Genomic DNA, 18,846 nt, shown 5'->3' on the forward strand with positions numbered 1-18,846 from the left:
CAAAACAATGCCTCTTAAGTATAGATTTTTATTCCCACTATGGTGCCTTTTTTTATTGAAAAAAGACACCACTCTCTTTATTCATTACACTTTTGAATGTATTGAAGCCAACTTTGCTAACCAAACTTGAACCGAACTTCGTCCCTGCAACCCATCATCTTGCATTGTCTCCCTCATTGTCTTCCCGACTCCACAACCACAACCACTCCAAATCCGAATTGTTTTGAGCGGGAGGTTTTTGATTTTCTCTTCTTCTCAAGGCGGCAAGTTTTGAAAAAGGATGGAAAAGTATTTGTTCTTCATGCGCCATACCTGCTTGTGCATGAATAACAATCCCATTTCTTACCTTTTTCAAGTGAGGGTTGTGCTTACAAGTACTCTGTACATTTTGGTTCATCCAGGATACCAACAAGTTTGTTTGATGGACAAGGAGGTATTATTTAGTGATGTTGTCTTTTGGTTTTAATGAAGCAATCTTCTTCACGGGAGATAAGTGTAATATCTTTGGTTTTTTTGGTTAAAGTGTGAGTTCATGATGCTTTTTGGTGTTGTTAAAGCACATAACAATGCAATGGAACCTGTGAAGCAAAAGAAGAAAAAGGTGGACATCCACTTCCAAGTAGAACCCGATCATGCTCCCTGCTGTAAGAGAAATTGGTCTAGGCCAGCATGCGAACCCCACATTACTGAGCTTCGAAATGAAGGAAAGAAAAATATGGACCTATGGTTGGATGGTAGTATTTACCCACCAGATCCAACCTCCTCTCAATCTCCATCATTCTTTGGGTTGACAAGTTTCTTCAAGTTTGTGTGTGAGGGTGAAAATGGATTGCTTGGATATTGCAAAAGACTATTTGGCCAATGTCAAAGTATCTTTGAAAGACATTTGAGTGATAGAGATGCCAGAATAAAAATGCTTGAAGGTGCAAATTTTTACTTGGCATCGATCACAACAGCTTTGCAAGCTTCAAACGAGGACAAAGCAAAAGTTTGTGCTGGGTTACAAAAAGAGTTTGATCATTTGCAGCAAACTATTTGTAAGATGCAGGACACTATTAAGGAGAAGGATGAAATTTTGGCAGTTCGAGAAATCAACAATTTCACATTGGAGAGTGAGAATGCACACCTTCGAAAACAACTTGAAAAGTTCAACAGAAAATTGCAATATTTGAAAGACACGCCATTGGGTGCTCGATTATGCAAGAGACAGATCAAACCATTGGAAGAACTCAATGTTGGAGGTGGCCAATGGAAGCATCGTGTAAAAGCTTGCAGGTATTGGGATCTATAATTTCTTTGAGCTTAAATTTCTTTGAGCACTCACTTTTCATTTTCATCTTTAGTTCCTTTTTTGGAGATGGGGGATTGGGTGTGGGGGTGGTATAGTTAGATGAATGATGGACTGAAATAGCTATCGTTGTTGCTTCAAGATGGTCACAGATGTTGTGGGTCCAAACGAGCAAGGTTCTGATATATTTGGCAAAGTTCTGACAAAAGACATCGTGGAGTCAGCAATACAGCATCCTAAGTTTGCAAGACTTCAATCAGACATAGTAAAGCAATCCTTGCAGGAGGTGAGTGAAGCATTCACGCCTGCAGATGCACAAGGTATATGTGACATGGCTGGTATAAGCACAAAGTCTTACAGGATGTTGTTTAACAAAGTTAAAGAGGGTTTCAATTGTAAGCTTGGAAAAAAAACAGTAATTCCCATTCCAAAACCATTTCACGTGAACAAAGCTCGAAATATTCTCAACTTGGGAATGGTCGAACTTGTTGGAGAGCCTTGTCATATGTCTAGTACATTGACAGTGACTAAAAAGAGCGGGGAACGGAAAATCATAGAGCTTACAGAGTTCAACAATTTCATCATGGATGTTCAAAAATTACAAATGGCTATGGTGAAATTTTATGACATCAGTGTACATGAGTGCAATGGAAGGCTGAAATTTGTTTTAAAACTTGATGAGAGTGAGGTGATCAAAGGACAGAAGCTGGAAAGGGTTAGCATTACTTTAATGAATAGAGCTTTGGATGCAAGTATCTGTAATGCTGATGAGAAGCACTTTAGTGTACAATCCGAAAATGAGATTTGGTGACTGGCTGCATTTGAGGTGACGTGCTATCCATTTTTAAAAAAAGAATATTATGTTGCTATCCTCTTGTTATGATGTTGTAGACAATCTAACTGTTGTTGTTAACAGGTTCCAACAGAGACCCATGAAATTTTAAAGTGGTACTTCAACCAAACTGAGCTTCCTTCCACTATCACGAAAAGCTTCATGTAGAAGGATATGGTGAATATGAGGTTGAATGGCACCTGGCTGTAGATCTTAAAACCTTGAAATGCATGTTTGGTATTTCCCAAGGAGCAATGGCCAAGTATCCTTGCCTATATTGCATGACCGAACGAGGTGTCTCCAAAGGAGGAAAAGAGAGAGAATGGAAATGCCTAAATGCAATCAGTAATAGGCGTGAAGCCCCAAATCGTGATGCTCCAGGAGTGGATCCTAATTGGGATCCAATTCTTTCTATTCCTTTGATCAGAGTTCATATTTGTGTTTTGCATGCGCTGGTTAGAATAATTGAGAAACTAGTCTACATGTACATCGAATTTTCATGGAATATGAAACCAGCAGTAGAGAGTGAAAGAACTATTAAAAAAATAGAGCAAGTGCTTTTTGATGCAGGTTTACATTGTGGTCAAGTGAAGATTGAGAAGGACTTGAGAAGATCAGGGAAGACCAGAAATGTTCCTAGCAAACCATGTTTTGGAGGTGCAAAAGCTAGAAAGTTCTTATCTAATCATACCCAGAGAGGTCATCTGGGTACAAATTTTGAGGTGTGGAGGAAGCTTCATGCAGCTGTACCTGATCGAGGCTCTTCAGGACAAGCAAGGGTGGCAAAGGCCAAAGTGTGGTTGGCACTTGATCGCCTAGCACCTTTGTTGCAAAAAGCAAGGTTTGAAGATGGGGATGTTGAGAAATTTGAGGCAGTTGTGACAGAGTTCTACACTAGCTATGAAAAGGCATGGGGTGCGACAACCTTGACACAATACATGGTTATTACTTGAAAACCTACAGCTTTGAGTTTTTTTTGTTGTTCAAAAAATATTGTACGATACTAAATGTCTTGTTGTTGTTGAGCATTTGTAGCACATTTTGCATGCACATGGAACCCTTTTTGCGGAAGAGTTTGGAAGCCTTGGGATTTGGTCTACCCAAGGCATGGAAAGATCTCATTGGCAAGCACGTTGTGCCTATCAACAAAGGGCCACTCAACATGGAGGAGGAATGAAGAAAAGTAATCCCATGAAGCAACTATGTCAGTGGTGGTATCGGCGGATTCAAGTTAGGGCTCGTGTGAAGATCAAACAGTCTGAATCAGCTGTGTCATGTGCAATAAGAAAGGTTTAGGCTGAACGGAGACGTTCAATATATGTCTCCTCATAGGGAAAGCAGAATCATGCTGAATGGCTAAGACAACGACAAAGACAGGGCAGAGTGTGGAAGAAAATTGATCATTGAAATACATATTGTAAAACAATGATGTAACTGTGAAAGATTTTAAAAGAACAAGAGCTTTCATCTATGTCCCATATACATGTTTTCAATATATATACATTTCATAGTTTTCAATGGTAAGCAAGAAGAGTATTGAGAAATATGAAGAAACTTCTTAGCAACTGGAACAATCTAAATCTGTTAATCTGGAGCAGAGACTTCCCCCAACCGAGCCTTTTTTGATGAAGTTTCTGCATCATCTTCTTCATCCTCTATCAATGGCACAACAGGGACCTTTGGCCTTGCTGTTCTAAGAAGATGCTTCTTCCCGCAATCACTCAACAGATTAGGATCTGTGATTCCACATGCTAACCCGTAAGCAGCATATGTTAAATAATATTTATATCTCAATGAATATACTCCAGGTCCCTCTCCAAAGATTCGAACAGCTGCTTGCCGCTCCAGAAGTATTGCCTTATTTGCATTCAGTCTTAAGTGATAGCCACCTAAATACCTTGATAGAGTCTTTATCACCATCAGAGGAAAACTTGCATTGTCCTTGGAGAAGCTAGCGTGAAATATCACAATTTGAGGAAATTTTAGGCGATGTATATATGTTCCTAGTGTCGAATCGTGGCCCAATCCCGCCATACGCTTGCCTGAAGCACGTTTGAGGAATGTGTCTTCATATATTTCCAATTGAAAAAATAAAGGAGCATTAGCCAGAAACAACATCACCAAACATTTCAGGACAACGTTGATAAAGCCAAATCCACAAAAAAAAAAAAACTAACCTCTTGGTTCTCATCTGCTTCAAGCAAGGCGTCGTGCCTAAATTAGTGCTCGAACTAGGAACGATTTCCGCTGACTTATTTGGCACATCCCTAAACCCTCCCATGTTGGTAATATTCAGTCTTTCCCTTGCTTCTTGTAGCTCTTCCTCTGTGGCATCTTTTCCTTCATATTTAAGGGCATCAGCATAGATCATCTTTAGTGTTGCTGCAGCAGATAGGAACTCGGTGTCTTTCACATGGCTATCCACTAGTAAGTACTTATCTATTCCATTATCATCTACAAAATTGTCATCGACCTCCAGATTTTGGGCTATGAAAGCTATGCAATGGTCCCCCCTTAAGTTAAATACATGTTGTATGTCTGTCAGCAATATATACTCTGAATCTCCTACTTGTTGGTAGGAGGGGAGTAATGGCGTTGGACTGGGGGAGGAGTCATCTGATTCAATCACAAGCTGTCCTATATCACTGTTTTGTTCTCTAACTGCCTCAATATCAACCGCCGAACTGAGCTTCCTCTCTTCTTCAACATTGAACTCCTCAATCACATGAGGAGTGTCCTCCTCTTCAGCAACATCCTCAACGGTGGGACTAGCCTGATGAGAAATCGTGTCTTCACTTTCATTTGTTGCATGCAGCTCTGTACATCCATCATCTGTTAATCGCACGTTCATGTGCAAGAAGCATAAGAAGGCATAAGAGTATTCCATCAAGCGGCATTTTCTTTTGTGAAAAGGGCATAGCAAAGCTCTCTTCTTATCACATGGTACCTTGTGCCAATCCCTGTTTAACCTCTGCTTCTTCTCCGGCGACACCTTGAGATTAAAATGAATGTGATTTTTCCCATCAATCATCATTGGTTCTTCATTTGTGAGCTCGTAAAACTCTTGCTTTGCCTCTTCAAAGTATCCATGATGGCTAGAAAATGTATCCTCTAGAGAAAAATCGCAATTGAACATCAACGAAATTGCAGGGTGCAAATCATGATGTCGACATTTGTAGAGGAAGTCATACAACAGAGTTGCAGGTGTTTCTTTAATCTCTTCGTCCACATCAAACTCGACTTGAACTTGCGCCATGGCTGAATTCAAGGGTGTAGATAAGACATGGAAAATATTAGTTCAAGCAATGAATCAAAAGACAGTCCATCTTAAACAACAAATCTCTGTGTGGTGTGAATGGATTCAACATAACGCGAGAGGAGATGCCAGAGGAATCCAGGTATTCCTCCTTGCGTTGTAGTGAATCTATTTTCCCTAACGCAAATAAAATTGCAGCTTAGTCAAGGACCTCTTCTCGTGTTATGGTGAATCGATTTACCACAATGTGAGGAGGAATATTGTGCTTCCTATGGGACCTTCGCTCGCGTTATGGTGAATTGATTCACCGCAACATGATGACTTTATCATCCTTTGGCAACGCCTCTTACGTTATGGTGAATTACAAATAAAGATAGTTCTCAAGTACCCATACTGAGAGAGGAGGTGTCAAACGAATTAAAATACTCTTCTTCGCAGTCAATTCACCATAAGGCAAGGAGTCATAGGTTTTCAATTCACCTTAACGTGATGAAAAGACAAAGCAAGGAGTTCTCCACGAATGAAACCAAAAGAACGAAATAACAAAAGAAGAAGGAAGCACAAAAGAGATAAAAATACCAGGAAAACGAATTGTATACAAACGTCGCAGGAGATGGAGATGAAGGAGGTTGGAGGTTTGTCTTTGACGTTGGATACAGGAGGATGAAGGAGGATGATTGATGAAGGAGGGTTGGAGGAGATAGTCAGTCGTTGATGGAGATGAAGGCCGTTGGTGGTGAGATAAATGAGAATACGAACTCCAAGAGAGGCAATAAATGAGATGAGTATCCTAGAAAATCCGTTTTTAATGCTATGCGACACGTCAGCGCCGCGTTTTCACCCGCCATTCCATGAATGCCACGTGGTAGCCCGCCGTGTACCTAGCACGTGTACAAGCTATAAAGTTCAATCAAAGCCCTTTTTAATGCTATGCAACACGTCAGCGCCGCCTAGTCACCCTGGCAGTCCGCCAGCACGTGTGTTCGCTCTAAAGATTAATCAAAGCCGTTAATCACGCCACCTTTTCGTCGTCTTATCGATTTTGCCTTGTCTGTCCTCCTGCTTGCCTCCAGGTTACTTCCGACTACCGCCATAGTACTGAACCGATATTCCACCTCCTACACGACAGTCTCCATCCATTCTCACGCAAGAAATGTAAGTTTCTGTATATTACTTGATTGTTTTGTAAGTTTCTTGTATATTGCTTGTTTGTTTTGTTTTTTCTTCAACTGTTTGCCCTGTGCCATTGTTTTTTCTTCGACTGTTTGCCTTCTGCCATGGTGATTCGATTCACCTTAAAGCACACGACGGGCATTAGAATCTCAATATGCTCCATGTCTTATGGTGAATCGAATCACCATGGCAAAAGGCAAACGTAAGAGATTCGCGATAATCCTCCTCCTATTGTAGTAAATCGATTCACTATAACGCGAGGAGGATTGTTTTGCTTTGACTGGCCCTTAGTCTCGCGTTATGGTGAATCGATTCACCATAACGCGAGACCAAAGGGCAAAGGATTCACGATAATCCACCCCTTATTGGTGTCAATTAATTCACCTCCTACACGACAGTCTCCATCCATTCCCACTCATAGAATGTGATGAAAGTGTATTGTTTTTCCTTCGACTGTTTGCCCTCTATCATGGTGATTCGATTCACCGTAAAGAAGATGACGAGTCATTAGAATCTCAATACTGCTCTATGTGTTATGGTGAATTGAATCACCAAAATGCAAGACGAAATTTTAAGAGATTCGGGAGAATCCTCCTCCCGTTGTAGTAAATCGATTCACTATAACGCGAGGAGGATTGTTTTGCTTTGACTGGCTCTTAGTCTCGCGTTATGGTGAATCAAATCACTATAACGCAAGATCAAAGCTCAAAGGATGCACGATAATCCGCCTCTTATTGGTGTCAATTAATTCACCATAATGCGAGGAGGATTATTGTGTTTCTATGGGCCTTCATCTCGCGTGGTGAATGGATTCACCATAACGCGAGGAAGTGCATATTGCTTTCTTGGCCACCCTCTCTCGCTTTATGGTGAATTGTTAATCGTGTACTACTGAGTAGCTAAGTTTTCTGCTTTTTCTTGCGTTTTCAGATGGCTCGTGTAAGGCATACAGCTAGACCCATTGACAATGCAGCTCCCTCATCTACTGGGAAGAAGATGGGCGTTCTGAAAGCCTCAAGATCCAGGAAATCAAGCAGTCCTTCCCGATTGTCCAAAACGCAGCCTAGACTAAGGCGTTTCGCAGAGCATTTGTCAGCTCTGTGAGAAATCACAAAGTTTATGAAGCACCCGACAACTGCTATTCCCAGATTGCCTTTCCAGAGGCTTGCCAGGAGAATTTGTGAGCAGAATGGAATTTTGTTTAGGTGGAAGGAATCGGCCCTATTTTGCTTGCAGGAGGCCACAGAAGATTGGATGATCGAATTTTTTTTGGATAGTTACGTTCTTCCTGCCCATGCACACAGGGTGACAGTAATGAATAAAGATTTTTTCAGCCTAGTAGCCCTTCGTTTTAGATACGATAAGTTACTTAGACCAGTTACGTTTACTGATGAAGGAATGTTACAAATTTTGGATGTCCGTCCTGTACAAAAAGTGAGAATTGAAGAGGTGACCGAGGGAGGTCCAGATCATGAACATCAGACTCGGGCAAATTTAATGACAAGCGCTCAAAGGGAACATCAAGCTGCAATGCTTGCATTGCAAACAAAAAGGGAAAATGTTCGCGCACTCCACGCCATGAATCGGGAGGCGCTGCAATTTTTGTTGCCGGAGTTCTATGTACCCTTTAATATTAGAGGGCATAGATGTTATTTCCCGATTCATGCTGAAGAAATCAACATTTTGTTTGATCCTAAAACTGAAGTGAACGACAAAGTGCTCAGATGTGTTTTGAGGTATACTCTTTTCTCTGTCCTCCCATAATTTTTCATTCTTGGCTCTTAAAGTTTATGCCTCACTCTTGATATGTTTCCTTGTGAAGTTTTGTTATTTTGCAATTGCCCGAGGACGTACAGCAACGAGTGTTCCAGATTGATTCACTGGTCTCAACACTGTTGCTAGTAGAGTCAGTTCCGTACCTAATGGAAGACCATTCATCCTTATGTATTATTTATTGACTAAGTTGGAGAGATCATAGAGGTTGTAATGGAGAACTCTAAGGGGGATTCACAAGGAATCTTGAACTTCCTCAATTACTTGGGAATGGCCTAGATGATCCTTTACTAGAATGAACCTTCCAAATTCCTGATACAAACATGGAATGGAGTCCATTCTTGAGTTTGGTTAATGTAGTCCATGAGATTTTGCTAAACTCACATCATTCTCATCTTTTGAGGTCAAGGTTTTAATAGCAACTCTACTCCAAGGTAATGAAAATTTATGGAGAGATTTGAAGGACTAAATGGAAGGAAGATTATGAGCAATTATTGTTAAGGACAAGGTGAAATATAACCCAATAGCAAAATCAAATGAGGGAACTCCTCTGAGTGATGAAAAGAAAAAGTTACCTAAGGTGCCTATAAATAAGTTGGGACATTATTATGAAAAGGATGAGACCACTACAATGTTATCTATGGTACATAAGTACCAAGGAGTTACAACTATTAGATAGCGGTGTGGATGCTAGCATTGTCTCTAAAAGCTACTAGAAACTCTGGGAAAGCAACCCATAGAGGAAACTAATTTTTGTTGTGAAGGTAGCCCAACTTCATCAAGGAATCCCAATGGATATTAAAAAATTGAAGCCAAAGAAGGCCATAGCACCAAGTGTACTCTTTAGTTAGTCTAATTTTCATGAAGAGTATTGACTCCACAAAAAAGAACTCAAGAGATGTCATTTTCCTATCAGATTTATATTAATTAATGAAGGAATGAGACAACAAGGTAAGAAAAGAGACTTGAGAGATCTTGTTTTTCTTAATGAAGGAGTGATACAAGAGGGTGACAAAACAAAGAGTTTTCACTTATCTCCCCACTATCCTTGCTAGCTCCTCTCAAGCATCATTTGGTGGTCTAAAGAGCACACCACATACTAACCCCTCAACCCAATCCTTCCAATGCTAACTTCACACTATGCAGGTGATCCAGCTTGGTTTCAGATGGCTCTTTGTTATGGCTTCACAATCAAGACCCCAGAATTTTTTCTCGTGGCCCTTCATTATGGAACCCTATAATTTTTTCAAGCATAAATGCACGTGTTCTCATTCTAGTCTCTATCAAAAACACATTAATAAGAGAAGAAAAACATGGCATGAAGAACTTACCAATATGTTGTAATGCATGCAACCCTCCCTTCCTTCAAAGAGCTCCACATCATTTGTTGTCATGTCAACTCTTACATATTGTCCACACTAGTAGGTAGTAGCCACACACACTCCTCTCTTCCTTCAAAGAGCTCCACATTGTCCATTCTCATGCCGGCTAAGTTATCATCCACTAGGTAGTTGCCACAAACACTCCTCTCTCTCACTTCTATGGTAGCTACATAAGCACAAGGATAAAGTAGAGAATAGAGTAGCAAGATCGAGACTCACTTTCTACACAATGGAAGAGTGTGTTATGAGATAAAAGTGACTTATATACAAGATTATACAATTTGACACACAAAATATGGACGACTAGGTGCCCAGGGCTCTCATAAGTGGCCACAATACTTAATCTCATAATACATTTATGAAGAAGTACATCCACAAGGGATTCAACTAAGCTTGCTACCACATGCTCTCGAAGTAGGAATCACAATAAGAGTTCCATTAGTCCATAATGAGTGCCCATCCATGTTTATAGATTTGGCCATTACTGTTGCTTCATAGCTTGATTACGTACATCTTTTTTGTGTGTCCTCTTTTCTCATTGATGTAGAATATTAGTGGAGATAGTTGTTAATTACCTTCCCCTCTTTCATGGTGGCTGATTAGAGGAATTTATTATAGAGAGAATTAAGAAGCTTATTGTTTCTACTCTTGACACTGAGGGAATGCTCAATGTTCACTGTTCCTCTGGAAGAAGTGGATTCAATGTTCATTATTCCTTTGAAAGGACCCCGAGGGGAAGGCTTGTTATTGAGATAATGATTAATGTTCGTTGTTCCTCCAAAAGGAATGGAAAAGGCTTATTAATAAATGAAGAATCTAGTGATTGGCAAGAGTATCTAAAGAGAGTGGGGGCCTCCACAGGCGACTATAGTGTTGTCCTCATCCATGAATCAAGTATTTTCCTTCTTCTCTGTCATGACTCCTTTTTTTTTAGCAGCCCAATATTCTCTAATACCTTGTGATGATGACTATTCATAGAGTTGCAATTGTAACATTACATGTGCAATCTCCATGGCCTTACAAGTAATGAGATCAAGAGAAACATAATGTTAGTGCATAGTAAGAACTCATATTAGTACAACTATTCAAAAAGTTACAACATACTGACTACTTTACATTACTAATCAGTCTTGCTCATGCAAGATAGCAATACTACTAATATTTTTTTCATAGATATGGGTGCATACGCATGTGCACACACACACACACACACACACACACACAAACACAAAAGGGTCTGCAAACCAATAGAAAGACTGAGCGAGAGGGAGTACATATGTATAGACTACCACAGAGAGAGAGAGAGAGAGAGAACCTCCAAAGAGAGAAGACAGGTCCACATAATAGTTATAAGAGAGTGGGACGTTCTAAATTTTTTTTACAAGAGAGTGGGATGTTCTAATTCTGTTTTTGAAATTTAGCTTCCACCTTACTTTCAATAATTTTAAGCACGTAAAATACCAATGTCAGGGATACTTTTTTGAGACCACCTATCCATGTTTCTACCTCATAGTAAGAAAGAGGTAACCATGTCACCAAAGAGATTTTTAGGTGAATTTCTAGATCTGATAGAGGAGAAATAAGAAGCCAAACAAAACTTGGTTCAAGAATGTCAAGAAAAAATACAGTAAAATTGTAGACAAAGTAAGGGACCAAATACTATTCACCCCCCCAATGTGTTATTGATTGACCAAGATGGAAGACCATTCATCCTTATGTATTATTTATTGACAAAGTTGGAGAGATCATAGAGGTTCTAATGGAGAACTCTAAGGGGGATTTACAAGGAATCTTGAACTTCCTCAATTACTTGGGAATGGCCTAGATGATCCTTTACTAGAATGAACCTTCGCAATTCCTGATACAAACATGGAATGGAGTCCATTCTTCAGTCTGGTTAATGTAGTCCATGAGATTTTGCTAAACTCACATCATTCTCATCTTTTGAGGTCAAGGTTTTAATAGCAACTCTACTCCAAGTGAAATATAACCCAATAGCAAAATCAAATGAGGAAACTCCTTTGAGTGATGAAAAGAAAAAGTTACCTAAGGTGCCTATAAATAAGTTGGGACATTATTATGAAAAGGATGAGACCACTATAATGTTATCTATGGTACATAAGTACCAAGGAGTTACAACTATTAGATAGCGGTGTGGATGCTAGCATTGTCTCTAAACGCTACTGGAAACTCTTGGAAAGCAACCCATAGAGGAAACTAATTTTTGTTGTGAAGGTAGCCCAACTTCATCAAGGAATCCCAATGGATATTAAAAAATGGAAGCCAAAGAAGGCCATAGCACCAAGTGTACTCTTTAGTTAGTCTATGTTTCATGAAGAGTATTGACTCCACAAAAAAGAACTCAAGAGATGTCATTTTCCTATCAGATTTATATTAATTAATGAAGGAATGAGACAACAAGGTAAGAAAAGAGACTGGAGAGATCTTGTTTTTCTTAATGAAGGAGTGATACAAGAGGGTGACAAAACAAAGAGTTTTCACTTATCTCCCCACTATCCTTGCTAGCTCCTCTCAAGCATCATTTGCTGGTCTAAAGAGCACACCACATACTAACCCCTCAACCCAATCCTTCCAATGCCAACTTCACACTATGCAGGTGATCCAGCTTGGTTTCAGATGGCCCTTTGTTATGGCTTCACAATCAAGACCCCAGAACTCTTTCTCGTGGCCCTTCATTATGGAACCCTATAATTTTTTCAAGCATAAATGCACGTGTTCTCATTCTAGTCTCTCCCAGAAACACATTAATAAGAGAAGAAAAATATGGCACGAAGAACTTACCAATATGTTGTAATGCATGCAACCCTCCCTTCCTTCAAAGAGCTCCACATCATTTGTTGCCATGCCAACTCTTACATATTGTCCATAGTAGCAACACACACTCCTCTCTTCCTTCAAAGAGCTCCACATTGTCCATTCTCATGCCGGCTAAGTTATCATCCACGTAGTTGCCACAAACACTCCTCTCTCTCTCTCACTTCTATGGTAGCTACATAAGCACAAGGATAAAGTACAGAATAGAGTAGCAAGATCGAGACTCAATTTCTACACAATGGAAGAGTGTGTTGTGTTATGAGATAAAACTGACTTATATACAAGATTGTACAATTTCACACACAAAATATGGACGACTAGGTGCCCAGGGCTCTCATAAGTGGCCACAATACTTAATCTCATAATACATTTATGAAGAAGTTCATCCACAAGGGATTCAACTAAGTTTGCTACCACATGCTCTCGAAGTAGAAATCACAATAAGAGTTCCATTAGACCATTATGAGTGCCCATCCATGTTAATAGATTTGGCCACTACTGTTGCTTCATAGCTTGATTACGTACATCATTTTTGTATGTCCTCTTTTCTCATTGATGTAGAATATTAGTGGAGATAGTTGTTAATTACCTTCCCCCCTTTCATGGTAGTGGCTGATTAGAGGAATTTATTATAGAGAGAATTAAGAAGCTTATTGTTTCTACTCTTGACACTGAGGGAATGCTCAATGTTCACTGTTCCTCTGGAAGGAGTGGATTCAATGTTCATTATTCCTTTGGGCGGGGGGAAGGCTTGTTATTGAGATAATGATCAATTTTCGTTGTTCCTCCAAAAGGAATGGGGAAGGCTTATTAATAAATGAAGAATCTAGTGATTGGCAAGAGTATCTAAAGAGAGTGGGGGCCTCCACAGGCGACTATAGTGTTAACCTCATCCATGAATCAAGTATTTTCCTTGTTCTCTGTCATGACTCCTTTTTTTTAGCAGGCCAATATTCTCTAATACCTTGTGATGATGACTATTCTTAGAGTTGCAATTGTAACGTTACATGTGCAATCTCCATGGCCTTACAAGTAATGAGATAAAGAGAAACATAATGTTAGTGCATAGTAAGGACTCATATTAGTACAACTATTCAAGAAGTTACAACATACTGACTACTTTACATTACTAATCAGTCTTGCTCATGCAAGATAGCAATACTACTAATATTTTTTACATAGATATGGGCACGTGCACACACACACACACACACACACAAAAGGGTCTGCAAACCAATAGAAAGACTGAGGGAGAGGGAGTACATACGTATAGACTACCAGAGAGAGAGAGAGAGAGAGAGAGAGAGAGAGAGAGAGAGAGAGAGAGAGAGAGAGAGAGAGAGAGAGAGAGAACCTCCAAAGAGAGAAGACAGGTCCACATAATAGTTATAAGAGAGTAGGACGTTCTAAATTTTTTTTACAAGAGAGTGGGATGTTCTAATTCTGTTTTTGAAATTTAGCTTCCACCTTACTTTCAATAATTTTAAGCACCTAAAAGACCATTGTGAGGGATACTTTTTTGAGACCACCTATCCATGTTTCTACCTCATAGTAAGAAAGAGGTAACCATGTCACCAAGAGATTTTTGGGTGAATTTCTAGATCCAATAGAGGAGAAATAAGAAGCCAAACAAAACTTGGTTCAAGAATGTCAAGAAAAAATACAGTAAAATTGTAGACAAAGTAAGGGACCAAATACTATTCACCCCCCCCAATTTTTTATCGATTGACCAAGATGGAAGACCATTCATCCTTATGTATTATTTATTGACTAAGTTGGAGAGATCATAGAGGTTGTAATGGAGAACTCTAAGGGGGATTTACAAGGAATCTTGAACTTCCTCAATTACTTGGGAATGGCCTAGATGATCCTTTACTAGAATGAACCTTCCAAATTCTTGATACAAACATGGAATGGAGTCCATTCTTGAGTCTGGTTAATGTAGTCCATGAGATTTTGCTAAACTCACATCATTCTCATCTTTTGAGGTCAAGGTTTTAATAGCAACTCTACTCCAAGGTAATGAAAATTTATGGAGAGATTTGAAGGACTAAATGGAAGGAAGATTATGAGCAATTATTGTTAAGGACAAGGTGAAATATAACCCAATAGCAAAATCAAATGAGGAAACTCCTTTGAGTGATGAAAAGAAAAAGTTACCTAAGGTGCCTATAAATAAGTTGGGACATTATTATTAAAAGGATGAGACCACTACAATGTTATCTATAGTACATAAGTACCAAGGAGTTACAACTATTAGATAGCGGTGTGGATGCTAGCATTGTCTCTAAACGCTACTGGAAACTCTGGGAAAGCAACCCATAGAGGAAACTAATTTTTGTTGTGAAGATAGCCCAACTTCATCAAGGAATCCCAATGGATATTAAAAAATGGAAGCCAAAGAAGGCCATAGCACCAAGTGTACTCTTTAGTTAGTCTAATTTTCATGAAGAGTATTGACTCCACAAAAAAGAACTCAAGAGCTGTCATTTTCCTATCAGATTTATATTAATTAATGAAGGAATGAGACAACAAGGTAACAAAAGAGACTTGAGAGATCTTGTTTTTCTTAATGAAGGAGTGATACAAGAGGGTGACAAAACAAAGAGTTTTCACTTATCTCCCCACTATCCTTGCTAGCTCCTCTCAAGCATCATTTGTTGGTCTAAAAAGCACACCACATACTAACCCCTCAACCCAATCCTTCCAATGCTAACTTCACACTATGTAGGTGATCCAGCTTGGTTTCAGATGGGCCTTTGTTATGGCTTCACAATCAAGACCCCAGAATTCTTTCTCTTGCCAGAAAAACATGGCACGAAGAACTTACCAATATGTTGTAATGCATGCAACCCTCCCTTCCTTCAAAGAGCTCCACATCATTTGTTGTCATGTCAACTCTTACATATTGTCCACACTAGTAGGTAGTAGCCACACACACTCCTCTCTTCCTTCAAAGAGCTCCACATTGTCCATTCTCATGCCGGCTAAGTTATCATCCACTAGGTAGTTGCCACAAACACTCCTCTCTCTCACTTCTATGGTAGCTACATAAGCACAAGGATAAAGTAGAGAATAGAGTAGCAAGATCGAGACTCACTTTCTACACAATGGAAGAGTGTGTTATGAGATAAAAGTGACTTATATACAAGATTATACAATTTGACACACAAAATATGGACGACTAGGTGCCCAGGGCTCTCATAAGTGGCCACAATACTTAATCTCATAATACATTTATGAAGAAGTACATCCACAAGGGATTCAACTAAGCTTGCTACCACATGCTCTCGAAGTAGGAATCACAATAAGAGTTCCATTAGTCCATAATGAGTGCCCATCCATGTTTATAGATTTGGCCATTACTGTTGCTTCATAGCTTGATTACGTACATCTTTTTTGTGTGTCCTCTTTTCTCATTGATGTAGAATATTAGTGGAGATAGTTGTTAATTACCTTCCCCTCTTTCATGGTGGCTGATTAGAGGAATTTATTATAGAGAGAATTAAGAATCTTATTGTTTCTACTCTTGACACTGAGGGCTCAATGTTCACTGTTCCTCTGGAAGGAGTGGATTCAATGTTCATTATTCCTTTGGGCGGGGGGAAGGCTTGTTATTAAGATAATGATCAATTTTCGTTGTTCCTCCAAAAGGAATGGGGAAGGCTTATTAATAAATGAAGAATCTAGTGATTGGCAAGAGTATCTAAAGAGAGTGGGGGCCTCCACAGGCGACTATAGTGTTAACCTCATCCATGAATCAAGTATTTTCCTTGTTCTCTGTCATGACTCCTTTTTTTTAGCAGGCCAATATTCTCTAATACCTTGTGATGATGACTATTCTTAGAGTTGCAATTGTAACGTTACATGTGCAATCTCCATGGCCTTACAAGTAATGAGATAAAGAGAAACATAATGTTAGTGCATAGTAAGGACTCATATTAGTACAACTATTCAAGAAGTTACAACATACTGACTACTTTACATTACTAATCAGTCTTGCTCATGCAAGATAGCAATACTACTAATATTTTTTACATAGATATGGGCACGTGCACACACACACACACACACACACAAAAGGGTCTGCAAACCAATAGAAAGACTGAGGGAGAGGGAGTACATACGTATAGACTACCAGAGAGAGAGAGAGAGAGAGAGAGAGAGAGAGAGAGAGAGAGAGAGAGAGAGAGAGAGAGAACCTCCAAAGAGAGAAGACAGGTCCACATAATAGTTATAAGAGAGTAGGACGTTCTAAATTTTTTTTACAAGAGAGTGGGATGTTCTAATTCTGTTTTTGAAATTTAGCTTCCACCTTACTTTCAATAATTTTAAGCACCTAAAAGACCATTGTGAGGGATACTTTTTTGAGACCACCTATCCATGTTTCTACCTCATAGTAAGAAAGAGGTAACCATGTCACCAAGAGATTTTTGGGTGAATTTCTAGATCCAATAGAGGAGAAATAAGAAGCCAAACAAAACTTGGTTCAAGAATGTCAAGAAAAAATACAGTAAAATTGTAGACAAAGTAAGGGACCAAATACTATTCACCCCCCCCAATTTTTTATCGATTGACCAAGATGGAAGACCATTCATCCTTATGTATTATTTATTGACTAAGTTGGAGAGATCATAGAGGTTGTAATGGAGAACTCTAAGGGGGATTTACAAGGAATCTTGAACTTCCTCAATTACTTGGGAATGGCCTAGATGATCCTTTACTAGAATGAACCTTCCAAATTCTTGATACAAACATGGAATGGAGTCCATTCTTGAGTCTGGTTAATGTAGTCCATGAGATTTTGCTAAACTCACATCATTCTCATCTTTTGAGGTCAAGGTTTTAATAGCAACTCTACTCCAAGGTAATGAAAATTTATGGAGAGATTTGAAGGACTAAATGGAAGGAAGATTATGAGCAATTATTGTTAAGGACAAGGTGAAATATAACCCAATAGCAAAATCAAATGAGGAAACTCCTTTGAGTGATGAAAAGAAAAAGTTACCTAAGGTGCCTATAAATAAGTTGGGACATTATTATTAAAAGGATGAGACCACTACAATGTTATCTATAGTACATAAGTACCAAGGAGTTACAACTATTAGATAGCGGTGTGGATGCTAGCATTGTCTCTAAACGCTACTGGAAACTCTGGGAAAGCAACCCATAGAGGAAACTAATTTTTGTTGTGAAGATAGCCCAACTTCATCAAGGAATCCCAATGGATATTAAAAAATGGAAGCCAAAGAAGGCCATAGCACCAAGTGTACTCTTTAGTTAGTCTAATTTTCATGAAGAGTATTGACTCCACAAAAAAGAACTCAAGAGCTGTCATTTTCCTATCAGATTTATATTAATTAATGAAGGAATGAGACAACAAGGTAACAAAAGAGACTTGAGAGATCTTGTTTTTCTTAATGAAGGAGTGATACAAGAGGGTGACAAAACAAAGAGTTTTCACTTATCTCCCCACTATCCTTGCTAGCTCCTCTCAAGCATCATTTGTTGGTCTAAAAAGCACACCACATACTAACCCCTCAACCCAATCCTTCCAATGCTAACTTCACACTATGTAGGTGATCCAGCTTGGTTTCAGATGGGCCTTTGTTATGGCTTCACAATCAAGACCCCAGAATTCTTTCTCTTGCCAGAAAAACATGGCACGAAGAACTTACCAATATGTTGTAATGCATGCAACCCTCCCTTCCTTCAAAGAGCTCCACATCATTTGTTGTCATGTCAACTCTTACATATTGTCCACACTAGTAGGTAGTAGCCACACACACTCCTCTCTTCCTTCAAAGAGCTCCACATTGTCCATTCTCATGCCGGCTAAGTTATCATCCACTAGGTAGTTGCCACAAACACTCCTCTCTCTCACTTCTATGGTAGCTACATAAGCACAAGGATAAAGTAGAGAATAGAGTAGCAAGATCGAGACTCACTTTCTACACAATGGAAGAGTGTGTTATGAGATAAAAGTGACTTATATACAAGATTATACAATTTGACACACAAAATATGGACGACTAGGTGCCCAGGGCTCTCATAAGTGGCCACAATACTTAATCTCATAATACATTTATGAAGAAGTACATCCACAAGGGATTCAACTAAGCTTGCTACCACATGCTCTCGAAGTAGGAATCACAATAAGAGTTCCATTAGTCCATAATGAGTGCCCATCCATGTTTATAGATTTGGCCATTACTGTTGCTTCATAGCTTGATTACGTACATCTTTTTTGTGTGTCCTCTTTTCTCATTGATGTAGAATATTAGTGGAGATAGTTGTTAATTACCTT

This window comes from Cibotium barometz, chromosome 22 (assembly GCF_041138505.1).
Source record: "Cibotium barometz isolate CiBa-2024 chromosome 22, ASM4113850v1, whole genome shotgun sequence".
Lineage (NCBI taxonomy): Eukaryota > Viridiplantae > Streptophyta > Polypodiopsida > Cyatheales > Cibotiaceae > Cibotium > Cibotium barometz.